Genomic DNA, 17,544 nt, shown 5'->3' with positions numbered 1-17,544 from the left:
CAAAACAGCACAGGAGATGTCTGGCTGTAAATCCTGCAAATCAGATATTAACTGGCAATATGTTAATGCAAATGTATTTGGTTCAGGGATATTGTTTAGAGGCAGGAATGGGGTTTAGTTGGCTGGAATAGATCACTAGTTGGGGAAATAAGGCTCTTTTTTCAGCTGTGCCAGGCACTTGGGATGTGATCTTGTAGAAAACTGTCAGTGTTGTTTTTCCCCGCCCTTTCAGCTGCTTTTCCAGTACTGATATGCAGCTAAAATTCCATCTAATGCCATGTCTGTAATCAACAGAGAAAGCAGGGCATGTCTCAAGTGTGATGTCAGTGAAGCACTGAGCAGAAACCTGCCTAAAAAGCAGCCAAGAGAAAACAGTGGGTCCAAGGACTTAGGTGGAAAGTAGCTTGCCTGAATATGGCTCGCTCTATTTTCACAGCAAACAGAAAACAAGAGCCTGGGCCTTGCTGGGGCCTCTCAGCACTTTACTCTTATAAATAATAAACAGAATATATTTTCCTCCTGTGCAGGTTAGCAAATAGAAATGTGCCTCTGCTATCAGCAAGGAAGCCATAATTGAGAGGCAGTGATTTGATGGGATACACGTTCAAATGGAAATAAATGAAAGCATAAGGAGGATTTCAAAACTTCTATTTCTGTGCTGGGCTTGATATGTTTAGCTATGTAATTTATTCATGATACCTCATTGCAAGCTTGGATTTACATTTTCAGACTGAAATCATACAACACACTGTAGCCTGCACCTGACAAAACAACAACCCTAACAGGTAACTGTTGGTTATCTTTTGCATATTCCACCATTTTGCTGTTTACAGTCCCATTTTTGTCAAGGGAGACTCAAACATTTGCTTTCATGGCCTGTGTTGGATTTCAGAGGTACATCTCAGTGTGATACCATTTGAGACTGACACTGAAAGGACTGTGATGGGGGAAATCATGTTCACATTATTGGAGCAGAAATGCACAACACAAACTTTTTCTTGGAGGGGGACAACTTTTTAATGTTTCCCATTCTCCAGTTTGTGTCCCCCCTCCCACTTGGGATTAAGCAGTGTATTTTTACTGGGTCAACTGACTTGTTCTTAAGGATATATATTTGTTTGTTAGTTCAGTATACCTCAGTGTGTCTGTTGTGCTCATGTTTATGATACTTGTAGAATTAATCACCCACCCCTTACATGAGTGTCCTCTAGAGAAATTAACAGTGGGTAACTCTACTCAGCAACCTTCTTACAGCCTGACTTTCACAAGTCTGGAAGTTTGGAACGTGCAGCTCTTTGAAATGCTGATCCTTTTTCCTTCTTCCTTTTTGTAAGTTTTTTTCTTAAGTGAATGTAATCTTATGCTTACAAGTGAAATGTTTTCTGTTTTCTTAACATTGACATTTTAGTCATGCAAAAAACTATTCCTTTTTTCCTGCGTTCATCTCAGTTTCTATAATTTTGGAGCAAAACTTAATCCCGCTGTCAGATATTGAAAGCTGCTAAAAAGGGGATGGATTCAAACTGAGAGAGAGTAGGTTTAGATTAGATATTAGGAAGAAATTCTTCCCTGTGAGGGTGGTGAGTCACTGGAACAGCTCGCCCAGAGAAGCTGTGGATGCCCCATCCCTGGAAGTGTTCAAGGCCAGATTGGATGGGGCTTTGAGCAACCTGGGATAGTGGAAGGTGTCCCTTCTCAGGGCAGGGGGATTGGAACTGGATGATCTTTAGGATCCCTTCCAACCCAAACCGTTCTGTGATTCTATGATTCTGTAAACCACAGTCACTAAATCTGACCTCATGGCTTCTGTAGCACTGCTTTTCACTCAAAATAACCTCTGAGTAAAATTTTCCAAGAAAGGACAGGAGTGAAACTACCTGTACCCCACTGAAACTGAGTGGGAATTTGAAATGTAAGCCCTTCATGTATGTTTTTAAAATCTAAACATAATCGTTTGTGCTGCTAAAATAAGAAATAACTACTTCTGTTCAAAACACTTCTCCAGTTGTATAGTGATCAATTTTGAATGATCTTGGGCCGCTAATTCCATTTTGTCTGTGGGATTTTATTTTATTTATTTATTTTTAACTTCATTTTCTTAATTTATTTTGAGGGGCCATGTTGAGACCAGGATAAACAATTGGTGGCACATTGGTGGGTGCCTTATCTACCTATGGTGGACGACAAAGAAAAATGTATCAAGCTTTCAAAAAAAAATCCTAAAATCATTCCACTGAAGTAGCTGAAAAAAATTAGACAGAAAAGTGGGTTGTAGCTCTATCTGGGGAAATGGGAAGAAACCCTCATTACTACTTTTAGTTGCTTTTTGGGTTTTTTTCTGGTCAAGAATAAAAAATTTAGAGACCAGAAGATGAAAAAACACTGGCTAGAAATTTACCATCAATTTGGTTTTCCCTTAGAAGTAGCAGAATTTTTGGAATTCCCCAGATTTGAGAGCAATCCAGCTGAGCAGGTCTTGGGGGAGGAGAGAAGACATGAAAGCTCAGTGTTTCCATGCTGTTTTCTCAAATATCCCACTGCAGTGGTATTATGGTTTCTAGGAACGAGGGGCTGACACCACTGTTAGCTTCTTTACGTTCTTGGTACTTCTGAGAGGGAGGTAGGGAGAGCAGTTGTTCTCCCCTTGGAACAGGCCTGGGAAGAGCAGTCAGGACTCTGCAAGAAGAAGGTTGCAAAGCTCACAGTCCCTTCCCTACATCCTGTTTGCTTGTGTGCACCCACCTGGAGAGAGTAGTGTGTGTATCATATGAAAAGTATGTCACTGATTATAACTGAACTTGTCTTAGAAAAACTATGCCATATACTGTGATTGTAATTTCTCTCTCTGGCAAGGCTGTTTGTCTTCTTTTTCTTTTTTATTGCTTGAGTGAACCTAATATGTCTGAAATTCTGTTTTAGAAGAAGTAAGATACTGTGCAACTGGTGGTATTTCACTGCAAAATAACCCCCAGAGGGATTTGTAATCCCCCGGTGCTGACATCATCTAATAGTGAGCCAAATTGAATAATAAGCTCAGTGCTGTGAATACAGCCTCATACTCAGCCTCATTCTGCTTTAGTTAGCATTGCCTAGTAATTAATTATTATTCTGTATTTATGCTATCAATGGCATCCAGAGGCTGGCCTAAACACGCTCGAGCCGCTGGCAGCGGCAGCATCTGTACATGCAGATATTTTGTTCTCCCTCTATAAATGTGTGCTGTTCACTGCCCCTTAAAAGAGTTGTTACTAAGTCTTCCCTGTAGCTAAACACAGTAAGACAGTACGTGCTGGACATCAGTCAAAGATGCACAATGACACATAGCTGACTAATTACTATTAATGTTTACAGGATTTGGAATGTCGTAATTGATTTTGGCACTGGAAGTGCAGTCTGGTAAATTGCTTGTCACCTTTGTTTCATCTTCTATTTCATTGAGAATCTCATATGCAATTAGCTGTAATTGCTTATACTGTGTTTATTCTAAAGTGCACAGTACATTTCTATTTTGTTGTTTGGATCTCAAAAATGGGGAGCTAATTGCTTACAAAACTACAGTTCAAAATAAGGGGATCGTTATGGTGAGGGACATTTTTTCAGAGTAGAAAAACACGAAGATTTTACCACAGTGCACGTTCCAAACACATAACTCTGCTGTACTTGAAATCTCAGTAACTTCAGGGACAGTGGCTTGTGCATAAAGACACGACGAGCGAATCTGTATTACCAACATAGAGGAATTTTTTCTTGCATACAGAACTGGACAGTAATTCTTGAAAGGAATGTGTTTCCTCCACATACTCCAGGTCACAAGGTGGAAGAAGCACTGAATGGCTCACAGAAATTCATCTGCCAGTTTATCCTGGCAATATTTTCTATTTAAACAGCCAAAGCTCCAGAATTAGCATGGACTGTCTAGAAACCTCAATAAAAGAAAGAGCTTTGCCAAGAAACAGTCTAGGACAGCAGAAGAAAAAAAAAAAGTGAAGCCCTTGGTACAGATAAACAACAGAAATCTGCAAAATTTTCCTTCCCAAGAATGGAGAGCTACATTGTCTCCTGCTCTAACCCACGGGTTGGATGTTGGAGCACAGGTTTGGTTCTCAAATTTAGACTGGCAACACCTGCTCTTTTCATGTCATAGTAAATTGTCCAAGGAACAGCTAATCAAAACTTTCCTTGCTGACCTTTTAAAGCAGAGGATACTCTTTAGTTCCTCATTTTAAGAAACTAGCTGTTCCAATTTTTTCAGGAGAAAATAATTTTAGGAGATAAGATGCTAATCTAGCTAAATTAACTTAATTAAAGAAGATGCAAATCCAGTAGAATACATTTTCTAGTAGAATGACAGTGTAGATTCTACTTGCTGCAAGCATATAATATCTCTGAGAGTCTGGATATGTTGAATAGTGGCAACAATTGTACATCTAAACCATTAGAAATATCTTCTATCAGAATGCTGGGTAAAACAGAAACGATTTCTTTTGGATTTAACTACTGCAAGTGGAAAAACAAGCCTAAATACCATGGACTGATTTCCAGCACTTTCAAACTACTTTAGAGCTTACTTTTAATCCAGTTAATTATTTTGCTATTCTCCATTCAATTAATTATCAGATTAAAGTTCTTATATAATATGTAAAATGGTCTTTTGATAATAAAAGATTATAAAAGAAATACTGCAGAGTTTGCTTTAGAAGAAAGCATAGAAAGATTGAAATCTACAGAATTCCAAGTTAAAAGAGGCTATTAACTTTGATTACAATTACATATTCCACAAGAAGATGGGATACATTACACGGGGCATGCAAGACTACTACAAATCTTTATTGTAGGAATCATTTAGTATTGTACATAAATATAATTGCTTGGATTTTCTGCTTAGATCTTCCAGAATTGTTACATTTATCAAAACCTCTGCTTCAGTTTTTTATTACAGATGTTGATTGTCATTGCTCTGGAATTTATTTGTAATTGCACAGGAAGCACATCAACCTGTTGGAGTGAGTCCAGAGGAGGCCACTAGGTTGATTAGCGAGATGGAGCACCTCCCCTACAAGGAAAGGCTGAGAAAATTGTGTTTGTTCAGCTTGGAAAAGAGAAGGCTTCTCTTTTATTTAGGGGGTGACCTAATTGTGGCCTTTCAGTAACTGAAGGCAGTTGACAGGAATGATGGGGAGACACTTTTTGCAAGGGCCTGGAGTGACAGGACAAGGAGGAATGGATTAAAACTGAGAGAGAAAAGGTTTAGATTACATATTAGGAAAAAATTATGTACTGCAAGAGTGGTGAGGCCCAGAGAAGTTGTGGATGCCAGAGAAGTGTTCAAGACCAGGTTGGATGGGACTCTGAGCAACCTGGTCTATTGGAAGGTATCCCTGCCCATCATCAGGGACTTGGGAATAGATGAGCTTTAACTCAAACCATTCTATGATTCCACAATTCTATGATACATGGTATTCCAGTCTTCCTGGAATCTACCCAAAAAACTCCTGATTTTTTTGTTTACAACCTAAGAACCGATGCTCGGCATCAGTCCCTTTGTGCTGCAGAGCTGGTGACGCATTTTTTTTGCCTCTCTGTATCACTTTCTTCCTGCAAAGGTCTGTTCACGGTGTCAGTACTTCACACGCTGGCAGAGTGCCTGCTGCCTCACGGAAAGCAGGTGTGCTTGGAGGGATGACAGCTTTCTCAGGACTCAGTTATTTAATTAACTCATTTTTATAACCGGATTATTTGAAGAAGCCACACCGTCTGTCTAGTGGTCAAAGCCTTACTTGTGTGCTAAGCAAGGCTTGTTGAACTCCCTGCATCCCTTCTCTTTACTTGCATCCTGCTTCACTGGAGAAACAACTGGAAGGTTGCTAGACTCACAATCAGAAGTGAGAAGATCCAGGTTCCATTTTTAACTTTTCAACTGATTTACCGAATCTCACCTTGAGAACTGTGCTACATCTTGGTTTCTGCTCCTGTTTGTAAAAAGGCATTTAAATAACTTTGACATTTCTAGAAGAAGGGGAAAAGCTACTTAGTAATAAACAGTTTAATCACTGAGATATTTTAACAGCTTTATTCCACAAACTACTTGGTAATGTGAATAGAAAAACAAACAATTCTTCAAATATCCACTAGGGTTTCTGAACACATTTGTTGCACTGTTTACATTCCATTAACATTTTTCAGATCCAGATTTACTCACAGTAGTTTTAACTGTGTATGTTCAGACACTTGGAGAGAACACATACAAAATTTTAATGCTTTTTAGCAGCTTTCATGAATAAACCTTGCTTTAAAAAAAATAATTTACTCATCCTATCAACAGCAGCATTACTGATTAGTTAAATAAGGACAGAAGGCTGTCACTTATGTCTCAGATGTATAGCAGAAGTCACTAAACTTCAATAAAGACAAAATCTTAAAAAGATAGCTTGCAAATTTCTCTTTGAAATATTTTAAAATTACATCTTTCCCTTAAAAATCTGGATTTGCATATCTTTTCCCATTCATATTTGATAACACTGGGGGAAAATATCTATAGTAGACCTCCTTGTCATCATCCAAGAGGCTGAGGGGCATACTGTTAGTTGATGGACAGTAATGAAGCTACTGTGCATCAGAGAGGTTGTCAGAAGACTTTGACAAGAAAGGTGTCAACCCCTTATCTTAATTACTTCTGAAGGGTAATTAAGTGATTCCTGGGCATAAAAATAAGCCTGTATCTAACTGCTGGTAAAAATCAGGGTATCACAGATGCATAGAGGACTTAGTTTTGCAATTCTGAGATCACTGTGTGACTGTGACTTTTTCATAGAATCACAGAATAGAATCAATTAAGGTTGGAAAAGACCCTTAAGATCATTGAGGCCAACTGTTAGCCCAGCACTGCCAAGCCCACCACTAAACCATGTCCCTAAGTGCCAAGGTGCCATACCTAGACATCTTTTAAATACCTCCAGGGAGGGTGACTCAGTACCTGTATAACCAAGGAGGAAAGCTTGCCTTTGGCTTTCTCACACAACTCCTTACAGCTCAGCCAGAACAGAGCAAGCTTCCTCAGTAAACTGTGCTCCAGCCATACAGATCTGAGAGCTGTTATCCCCCTCCAGACCTATTTTACTTATCATTTCTACCTAATTTTTTTAAACACCAAAGTCCTCGAGGCAGCATCATTTATAAAGCTTATGTCAGCAGTCAGTTTATTTGTATTTATTGTATATTTCAGAATCTTAGCTTTCCACCCACGCTGATGTATATTAGACTTGGGATGTACATATGTGAGTGTATATGTGAAGAAAGCAAAGGAGAAACCTTTGAATACACAGAGCAATGTAAATTGGTGTGGAGCCATCTGCCTGAGCCTGCAGTGTTTGACAAATGGAGTGCATTAAGTGTGCCTGTTCATTGTCATTGAGGAAAATAGATCAAAATCTTCAGCATGCTTTTGAAAGAATAACTGTTAATTTTTTAATTGGTGAACATTTTTAGATGCATCAAAGTAACATACTTCAAAGTGGTTGATACTGGTAAACAGGGTTCAACAGACAGTCATTGCTATAAATGACTTTTCGTGTGAGCCTAAGAGCTTCTGATCTTTTCTCTGACCTTAGTCTCTGGTGCTCACAGGTTTCTTTAGTTGTGCAAAAAGGCTCATGGTGTTTCTTAAATATCTAAAATAACACTTCCTGCTTTTCTTAGGTGAAAAATGTACCACGAAGCCCCTTGCAGCATTTGAAACCTCCAGATAGATGCAAGGCTAATGTATTCAGTTAAGTTACTATCACCCTTAAAACCCTGAAATGCTGAAGTGTTAGTATCTTGACCTATATGTCAAGATGAATGAAAAATAAATTAACTTCTGATGCAGCAGGCCTTTCCTGAAGGATTGTGTTTGTTGGAAAATGTCTGGTTTTACATATAGGTGTAAGGGCAAAAATAAGCTGTTTTCCTTAAGAGCTGAAATATCTTGATCTTGTCAGCCAGAATTTTTGCCTTAATGAACTGGTTATTGATACTGTTCTTTGGCATTTATGCTTTATTATTCCATAATACAATGCTATGGGTATTGTTAACAGAAAGGTACAAGAGGGACTGGCATATTTTGGAAGCTGACAGCACATAGGGTTAAAGTTTCATCTTTGTCCCTTGTCCTCCACCTGTCTCCTTCTAAAGATTTGTTTTCCCTGTGAATCCAGCAGGTTCTCAGAAACTCCTGAGCTTTTCACAGTAACTGATTTGTCGAGCATACCCCTTTGACCATGTGTTAGCACTGCATTTCTCCAGATATAACTGTCCAACTTTACTCAGGAATTTAAGGGCATATTAATAGATTAATCTTCAGGAGTCACTGACAACAGTTAGCATCCCATCTGTGAACTTTGACATCTACATTTTTGAGAGTAACAATGACACAGTTACTTCCCTGATGCTAAAGCGCACAGTTCAGGTTTATTATCCTCTTGATTTTTTTTTTCTCTTTTTAATCTATTATAGCTCAATCAAAGTGCTTCAATCAGCTGTAGAGAGTAAAGCCCTGAATTTATCCCTCAGTCAGCTACAGTACTGTGTGCTCCCTGCCAGTTTGCTGTTTGGTGAGAAAACCACGTATTTGGACACCTCCTGCATGTTGTGGAGTAGGAACAGACAGCCTCAGGGAGTGACTGTTGGGCAGGAAGATTATTGCCATCCTTCTCAGCCTCCAAACTTCAGTGCACTCATTTCTGGAACCCAGCGCAATTTGGGTACCCTCACTGGAACAGCAGCATTAGACTCTCCTGCTTTCTTCTTGGTACCAAATATTGAGCAGGGTGGGTCCATTAATCTGGGATAGGGTGACATCTGTCATCACTATACTGTGTTCAATATTTGCTTTGTTGGTTTTAATTGCAGTATATCAGCTTTCCACTCCATAAAACTGGTTAAGTACAAGAAGAAAAACCCCTCAAGCCGTCCAGTTTCAATTTTACATTCACAACTACGTACAACATGAAATTATTTAGTTCATAAGAGATTGAGTTATTGCTACTAGTTCTTTCTACAGATTCCTTTTAATATAATATCTTGCCTGAATGCACAATTGAACCCAAGAAGACAGAAATCCCGATATGTTCAGTTCTTACTCAGAGCATACATTCTCCAGTATATGTTTTGCAAAAACAAGCAAGTTGAAGTTCTTCTCTGTATTTGGATTTGCCAAAATTAGGAAGGCTTCCAAGATCATCACAGCCTTAAAATAATCCCCGTCTAGGAATGAAAAAGCAGAAGAGCAGTCTGAATGATAATTTTTATCAAATCTGTTTCTCAGTTCTGTTCTTTAGCTGCTACATCCTTAGGATGTTTCACTTGAGATTTTGCTTGATTTTCTGTTTTCATATATCTGCTTTACAGTTTTCTCTTAGACAGTGTTTCAGGCAGACAAGACAGTTGGACTCAACGATCTGAAAGATCTTTTCCAGCCTAAGTGATTCTATGATTTTATAATTTCCATATTTGCCCATTTGTAAGTCTGTAGAAGCCTTGAGCTCATTTCTTTTGCTCTCTGGAAATGGAGTATGAATGGAAAAGAAGTATATTCCGTATATTTTTTTCAAACAGTGAATTCATAGTAAACACGATCTGATTGTAAATTATTAATTTCTTATCTTTCTTAGTAGTAAATATCCCAGTCAGTAAGACTTCCATCACACTCCAATACATATGGATCAGCCAAAAAAGCTTCCTTTTATAAAATGGGAACCCTAAGTTCAAAAAGAACAACAGATGCATAATACATTTGCCATGGCTGAAATACTTTTAAAAAGAGTCAGTGTGAACATTAAAGTGCATCTGGCTCCTCATCTGAGAAGGATAAAAGCTTTCAGGGCTGTCTTTATTTCCCTTTATGCCAACAGTTCCTTCCTAAAAGAAAAATCAGGCTGTTTAATCAGTTTAAGATGTTAGTGAGCAACATAATTTGAGCAATACATTTCCTCTTTGTCCATATCAGTCTATGCAGGCAACCTTCCTGAAGGCCCTTGTGAGGTTTCAACATTTGTGACAACCTTTTTATGATCTGCTGGTATAGAAAAAGCAAATTAATTTTGGCTCTTCCTTAAATGTAAAGCAAGAATTGTAAATATTGAACCACTGTGACGTGCCAAAGTCCCATAATGTAGGCTTAGAGTATTTGATTCTGAAAAGGAAGCTAATGAAGTAATTGACCTCATTTCCAGTCCAAACAATCTGACTTTAAAGAGAAGCTTGCACTTCTATTCTACATAAATTGCCTAGAAGAGTAATACTGTCTTCTTATTTCTTACATATATATTTCCTAAAAAAAAAAAAAAAAAAGGAAAAAGAAACCAAACCAAAATTAAGAAAGTTCAAAGACAGATAATTTTTTGGGGGTTATTCAAAATCAGAAGGGCTAATGGTTTTCACTGAACTTACTAAGATTATAGGGACGAGGAGCCAACTCCTAGGTGAAATTTAATGTTTCCAGTAGGAAAAAAATGGAAATCTGAAAGAAAAGTATAGATTTTTACTAGAAGTATATGAGCAACACGACTCATATTAATCATTATGGCTGGCTCTCTGAAAGTATTTTTTAATCATATTCATCCCATCATAGATGTGTTTGTATATATATTTACATATATATGTCTTTATTAATGTTAGATATGTCTTTATTAATGTGAAACAAATTTTGCTAAAGCTCAAAGAGTATTTCACGCACTCTGGTGGTCTATCCACATCTCCCATGGTCCCTCACAGTAATTTAATTCCACAAATTTTCCCACCAAAAAAACCCATTCAGTGAGACATTTGGATAAATACTAATTTTTTTTTTGCTTTTACCCTGAAATATTGTGCCCTAAAGGGTATAAAAATTAAAAGAAATCAATCAGAATGTTATAGAAAATATTGCTGCTTCTTTATTATTTTTATTAGCATATCAAATTATATTGCTAATGGTTATTAGCAAAAACGGGTTATTATGGTTATTGCCATAACTAGGTGAGACCCCCACATGGACTGTTTCATCCAGCTCTGGGGTCCCCAGCACAGGAAGGACATGGAGCTGTTGGAGTGAGTCCAGAGGAGGCCACCAAGATGATTAGAGGGATGGAGCACCTCTCCTATGAGGAAAGGCTGAGAGAATTGGGATTGTTCAGCCTGGAAAAGAGAAGCTTTGGGGTGACCTAATTGCAGCCTCCCAGTACCTGAAGAGACCCTACAAGGAAGATGGAGAGGGACATTTTACAAGGGCATGTAGTGACAGGACAAGGGAGAATGGATTCAGGCTGAAAGACAGTAGGTTTAGATTAGAAATTAGGAAAAAATTCTTTGCTGTGAGGGTGATAAGGCACTGGAAGAGATTACCCAGAGAAGTTGTGGCTGCCCCATCCCTGGAAGTGTTCAAGGCCAGGCTGGATGGGGGTCTGAGCAACCTGGTCTAGTGGAAGGTGTCCCTGCCCATCGTGGGGGGGGGTGGGATCAGATGATCTTTGAGGTCCCATCCAACTTTGAGGTCCCAACCATTCTATGGTTCTATGGTCTCTGTACCTGTTGTTTTGAGCACTCTGATTGAACTGTACAATATTACTGTACAGTTTTATACAAATGGGAAATGAAATCCTTCTCTGTCATTTCCTTTAGTGCTCTCAAACGCTTTAATATTTATTGTGACTTACTGGGCTTTCAAGGACTATAATGGAACCTAAAGCCTGTTGGCCTGGTTCAAATAAGCTGTTTGCTCTCCTTCCATAACCTGAGGACTCCCTGGGACTGGCTATGTATTGCAGAAAAAAAGGGCAATTTCTCTTCGTTATTATTCATAAGGTCATAACATTCAAGATTAATGTGTGCTCTGATGGCTTAGTCATTAAAATATTCACAAATCTTGACAGTTTCATAATTTTTAATACACACAATTTGTCGAAGAATTTCCACTGGAAAATTTCTGCCAGGTTATTCTTTATTCATTCTCCATCCTTCACTTTGCTATTAAAACCTTTCATTCTGCTAATGAGGGAGCATACACAGTACTTGCCAAAAGTGACTGGTCATTTTCTATGACTAGATGAGAAGTTAAATTCCTCAATTACTGTATGGACTTCTATTTTCCATATCATAAAAAAACCCCAGGATAAACACTTGCAAAGTATTGGTTAGCAACTCCCTTCACTTTATGAATGATTCTGCAGGAAAAAGAAAAGTCTAAGTGTATCATATTAATTATTTGCTTGGAATAAATCATCTGATTCTACGATTTAATGCTTAAGGAGTAGCAAAAGAAAGTGGGTGGAAATATGCCTTGTGGCTTTTGGCTATAGTCACAGGAACTTAACTCCTACAAAATACAGCTACTGGTGGTCATAGGAGTTTGCAGTGTAAGTGTATACCCTCAAAATTTCTTTCCCACACGTCAGGTCACCAGCTTTCCCTTTTAGCTAACAAGATACAAGCATGTCTCAAATGCCAAAAGGCTTTTAGAAGATTTCGTGTTCCTTTGCTCCGGCTACATTTCCTGCAAATGTAGCATCCTAAGTGGTTCTCCTACCAGGATGAAATGGAGCCATTTAAGCCATCTCCATATATAGGGTACTTGAAAATCTGGCATGGTATCTGTAGAAGTGGTATTCTCTCTTCTATTATGTTATTATCTATGGATTTTTTCCCCCAGTTTATAGCATTTTTCGCTCAATATGATAAACTGAAAGTATACAGTAATTTTGCGTAATTTATCAGTTGTGTGAAGCATATGTTGAAAAAGAATGTGGAAATAACCAAAAAAGAATCAAGAATGAGGCATGGGAACCTGGACAAATCTTATTAAAGTTGTGTATACGCAGACATGAAACATTTTGTTTTCTGCTCTGCTTTGTGTCCCTGTTGATGGTGAAACAGCAGCTTTAGTTTTCACAAGAGGAACAGCATCATTCTTTGTCAGGAGATACAACTGCAAGATGTCAGAAAGAAGAATGCAAGCCTTGAACATACAACTCTTCTCAACTGTGTCTTTAAAAATCACTTCTCATTCAGCCAGCTGTCTGATTAGTAAAGGCTTCTTTGTCACTTACAAACTGTAGCAGAATTTACGTCTCAGCTAAGTTGTGAAGGAAATTGGCATTAATGCAGACTAAATATGTTAGAGATAGGTGTGCAAACAAAAGTAAATTCTTCTCAAAACAAATTCACATACAGTTTTTATTGTAATTAATAAACTGTCCAGTATGAAGCCATCTTACCTGAATTTAAAAAAAACCTACATAACTTTTCTTCTTAATAAGCAAAACTTTCTGCTGATACAAAAGAAAATAATATTTTTCTATGTTTTTAGTACTTTTTTTGTTATGTATATCCATGAACAATTTGCTTTAAGTTCTTTTTTTTTTCACTTAAAGCTTTAATTTTGTGGTCTTACCAATAAACTGTTATGTCAATCTTATGTCGGTTTTGAATAGGATCACAGCAACTGCTGCTGGAAAAACATTCTGTGCAAACAAATCTCTTACTGCCTTTGCACAACTTCTTGTTGTGTGTATTTTGTATGGCCATTTAGGAATTCTGATTCGATGTCAAAATTGTGCTGTGGAATTTGTGTACCTTTAGACTGTTTGACAAGCACCTTGGTGAAATCCTAGGATTATATTTCATTGATCTCATTAATTTATGAGATTTAGTTAATATCAGGCAATCCCTGAGAAAACATTAAACAATTTTGTAACCCAAGCCAAGCAAATGAAGAGAAAGCACACAGTGATAAACTGGAATTTGTAACACTATTTAGGAATAAAAAGTCGTGCAAGTCACGCAGAGGATCAGAACAGTGTCTTAACCAACACAAGAGCTTTACATACCCTAAAACCTACCTAGACTATGTAGAACACACAACCTGGGAGGAAAAAAAGCCACTAAAAGCTCATAACAGCTTCAAAAACCAGTGAGACCCTGTTACAAATACATTTTCAGAGCATGGAGAATGTTATCACTACGTGAAGCCCTGACTGATCTCATTTAGGCCTCTTTTGTTGGTCCACATTCATAAACGTCAGGGTCAGATGTATAAAAGTTGGAGTGTAGTAAAATTAGTATAATCTGAGATTAATTCCCTTGTCTTTTAGCTGCCTTACTTTAAAGAATTGCCCAGAAAGTTTCTAAACACAGTACTAAAAATAATTAAGAGTATTTCAGAGAAGAATACATTAGCTGAGAATTATTCCTTTGTCTCAGGAGTCTTGGCAAAGAGACACCTTCCATCCTGAACGAGTGCCAGGTATGTTAATTAAGGAAAACCCGTGAAGCACAAAGGAAACTACACTGCAATATTAGGTTAAAAACTGCTTCAGATACTCAATGCTAAGAACACTTCTTCTCTGGAAGAGCTAGGGTCTTAAACTGCTAGGTGTAAAAAAAAAAACTAAAACTACAGTGGTTTTTACAGTACAATTACTGAGCTGAATGATGGCTAACCCTCCTGGATGTACTTACAAAAGAGAAAGACAATTTAGATTTTCAAAAGCACAGCTAGGATTTAAGCAATAGGCACTGATGTTTCCATTGTTTTTCAAGAAATTGAGTGTCTGACCCCTTCATATTCCTTAAAATCTCCTCTTAAGCAGCAAAAAAGTAATCAAAAGAGGAATATATTTTTTCTTTGGGAATTGACAGCTTGAAACTCCTGCTGAATTCAGATAATCATATTCACAAAGATTGACTGATCTGCCCCAATATATCTTAAAATTTAGTAATATGATTATTCAGAACAAATTAATTTTATTATTTTAATTGAATGCCTTTTGAAATTTGTTGGGTTCTAAATAAGGAAAAAGTGCTTGTAATGCCAGATTTTAAATTGCTAAGATTTGTTTCACTTCTTTCTAGCCAAACTTCCCCCAACAGATCAATGTGTATATTACAATAATGCTGGTATATCTGAATAGTCATTTTAATAAATAAATAGGATAGAGAAGAAAGCTTGTTTTATTTCAATAAGAACATGTTAAAAGAACTCTTCCAGTTTGAATTTCAAGTAAAACTCTTTCAGCCTCAAGTTAAAACAAATTACAGCCAGTTTGTTGGGAAAGGAGTTCATTTAATAGAACACCTGTCACATCCAGACAACCAACAACTTGATTATCTAAATAATTATATTATTGATCAGCAGTTCCTTTGTCCTGTCTGTGCCTGGTTGATGAGAAATTCCCACTTATTTTTCCTTTTTTATATGTGTTCTTATTTGAATCTTTTGGAGTCAGGTGAATCCAAATATATGTAGTACAGTTTGTGCTTTTGGACTCCGTAACTCGCACATAAATTGATCTGCATTAGCTATTGATGTCTCTCATTGTTGGCTAATTTAGATATTTGATTTTAGTATTAAACTCAGCAATGCAAATGGTAACTTAATAAACACAAGAAGGAAAATAAATTACTTCATTCCTTGTTTCAGGTATAAACACACAAAACCACCTCTATCATTTCGGTATTTCGCTTGCCTCATTTTTTGGTTTTCAACATCAGAATTTGAGAGGGTAAGGCTCAACCATTTATGCCAGAAAAAAACAAGTCACAGGCCTGCACTTTTGTACTCCCAGAGTTTGAATTGGATCATTATACATTTATCTTTGCTCTTGCAACCTCTCATACTGAACAGGAATCATGTTACATCTATGTAAAAATTCAACACTATTCAAATTCTTTTAGAACAATCTATGATTTTATTCAAATTCAATCTAAAAGCTTATGTTCAGTATATCTGTACTAAAAACCTGTGCTATAAAAATAGAGGCATAATTTTATTTCTTTTTTTTTTTACTAGATAATCTACTAGGTGCTGTTATGTTTTAGAGCTTTGATATTTTGGTTACGGTGATCTAAAAAATGTTACCCATTTAGTATCTTACCCTTACCAAAACAAGATTATGCCCACACAGATTGTGCAGTGTTCATTTCTGGAGAAATTTGGGCACTGTCCTGGGTAGCCTATACATGCCTGAACTCAGTGATCTGAAGGGTCCTTTCCCCAACAATTCTGTGATTCTGTTCACTAAAATAATCTGAAGACAAGAGAGTTTATATTCCTATCATACTATTCACTTGACATAAAGAGTGAGACTCTTCTTTTCTGTGTAACGGATCTACTTTAAAATGTAAGTTAAAAAATTAAAAATGGATCCAGCAACGACTCCATAATCAGAGTCTTTTTGATAAGAGGACTGTGTCCTTTTTGTCATCACACTGATTGTAATAAAATCTGTCACAGAGAAAAAGGCCATGCTCATATCTCCAGTCGGTGATAACAACTGATGATGTGATCCAGAGGTAGAAAACTCCACTTGCTATTTCTGCATCATTTTTGACCTTGCAATTGCTACCAAAAAAAAAAAAAAGTCAGAACAAATTACGCTGATGAGCATAAGAGATCAATAAGTTGAAAGTCAGTAGAGTAAAAAGAATTGAAACATGAAAACCTGGTCAAAAACTGACTAGTACATCAGCATATCTGTAAGACACGCCACGAGCAAGATATTCAGAAAGCCTCTGTGTCCCTGTCTTTACTGCACACCATGGCTGAGCACCTGGTGGTTGGAAATGCGTGGAAATAATGGCAGTGCCTTCTGAGTCTTCTAACAATGCAGTTACAGTCTCAATAGACAAAGAATTAAATGAAGTTCCCTAGTCTACTGTGTTTAACGTGGGGCCAACCTGAAGATCTGTCCTCTTATTTTCTGTCTATCAAAAGGCCTCCTTTACTTGTTTGTGAAAGCATATTGCAGAGGATGTGTTTATAAAAAATTAACTGTAAGTATATGCAATTGCACTGATTGGTTCCTTTAACCCATTTTAAAAATACGTGTTTTTAACAAAAAAATGGAGGGTTAGTTTCTGTGGAACAAATTTTCCGTTATCAGCACTGTCCAGGCATTCTGACATGCTGGAATTTGGGAGCTCAGCTCTTACTGCAGCCATCAACACCTCAAGACATTTGGCTGGCATCGTGGTTGTGCCAGGAAAGACATCAGTGCAAGTCCCTGTGCCACAGGGGCCTTGCTCGTGTTCACCAGAGTCTCCCCTGCAGAGCATCAACAGCTTGTATCGATGCAGAGCAGGTACAGGGAGTAGATGTATTAGTCAGCCACCAATGAAGTGGCCAGATGCTGATAGTGAGCATCCTCAGAAACAGGGCAACGTTCACACTGAACTGATACCCTGCAAGGCTGCTGAAATGCCTGTGAACTGCTCAGCCTTGCCTGCAGCGCTTGCCTGCACTCGGGTTCGGAGTTGCAGTTTAGAGTTAACATCAGGTAGTGCTCTGGAAAACACATTGCTCTAATTCTTGTGAAAACAGAGTGAATTGAGAAGCAGCTGGATTTTTTGAGGAACTCTTTCTGTGCTGCAGATCTCATTTTTTCTAAAGACAAACAAGTAAGGACTTACCCTGCTCTCGTATTACAAAGCAGAGGAAATCGCTGGCATCAGATATGAGTGCTGCTACCATATGAAAATACAGATAAACAGGCTTAGAAAAACTGAGACATCTGGAAAGATGGAGTAAAAATTATA

General features: G+C 37.6%; 1 protein-coding gene across 5 annotated transcripts in view; it reads left to right on the top strand.

Moving 5' to 3' along the window:
- SYT9 (synaptotagmin 9) overlaps positions 1-17,544 on the top strand; it is a 70,534-nt gene that overhangs the window by 12,184 nt on the left and 40,806 nt on the right. The gene's annotated exons all lie outside the window — the stretch shown is intronic.

The sequence above is a fragment of the Pipra filicauda genome, unplaced genomic scaffold (assembly GCF_003945595.2).
Source record: "Pipra filicauda isolate LSUMZ 115617 unplaced genomic scaffold, ASM394559v2 scaffold345_size814242_pilon, whole genome shotgun sequence".
NCBI lineage: Eukaryota > Metazoa > Chordata > Aves > Passeriformes > Pipridae > Pipra > Pipra filicauda.
The sequence above is the reverse complement of the archived record's forward strand: the minus strand, read 5'-3'. Positions and strand labels throughout refer to the sequence as shown.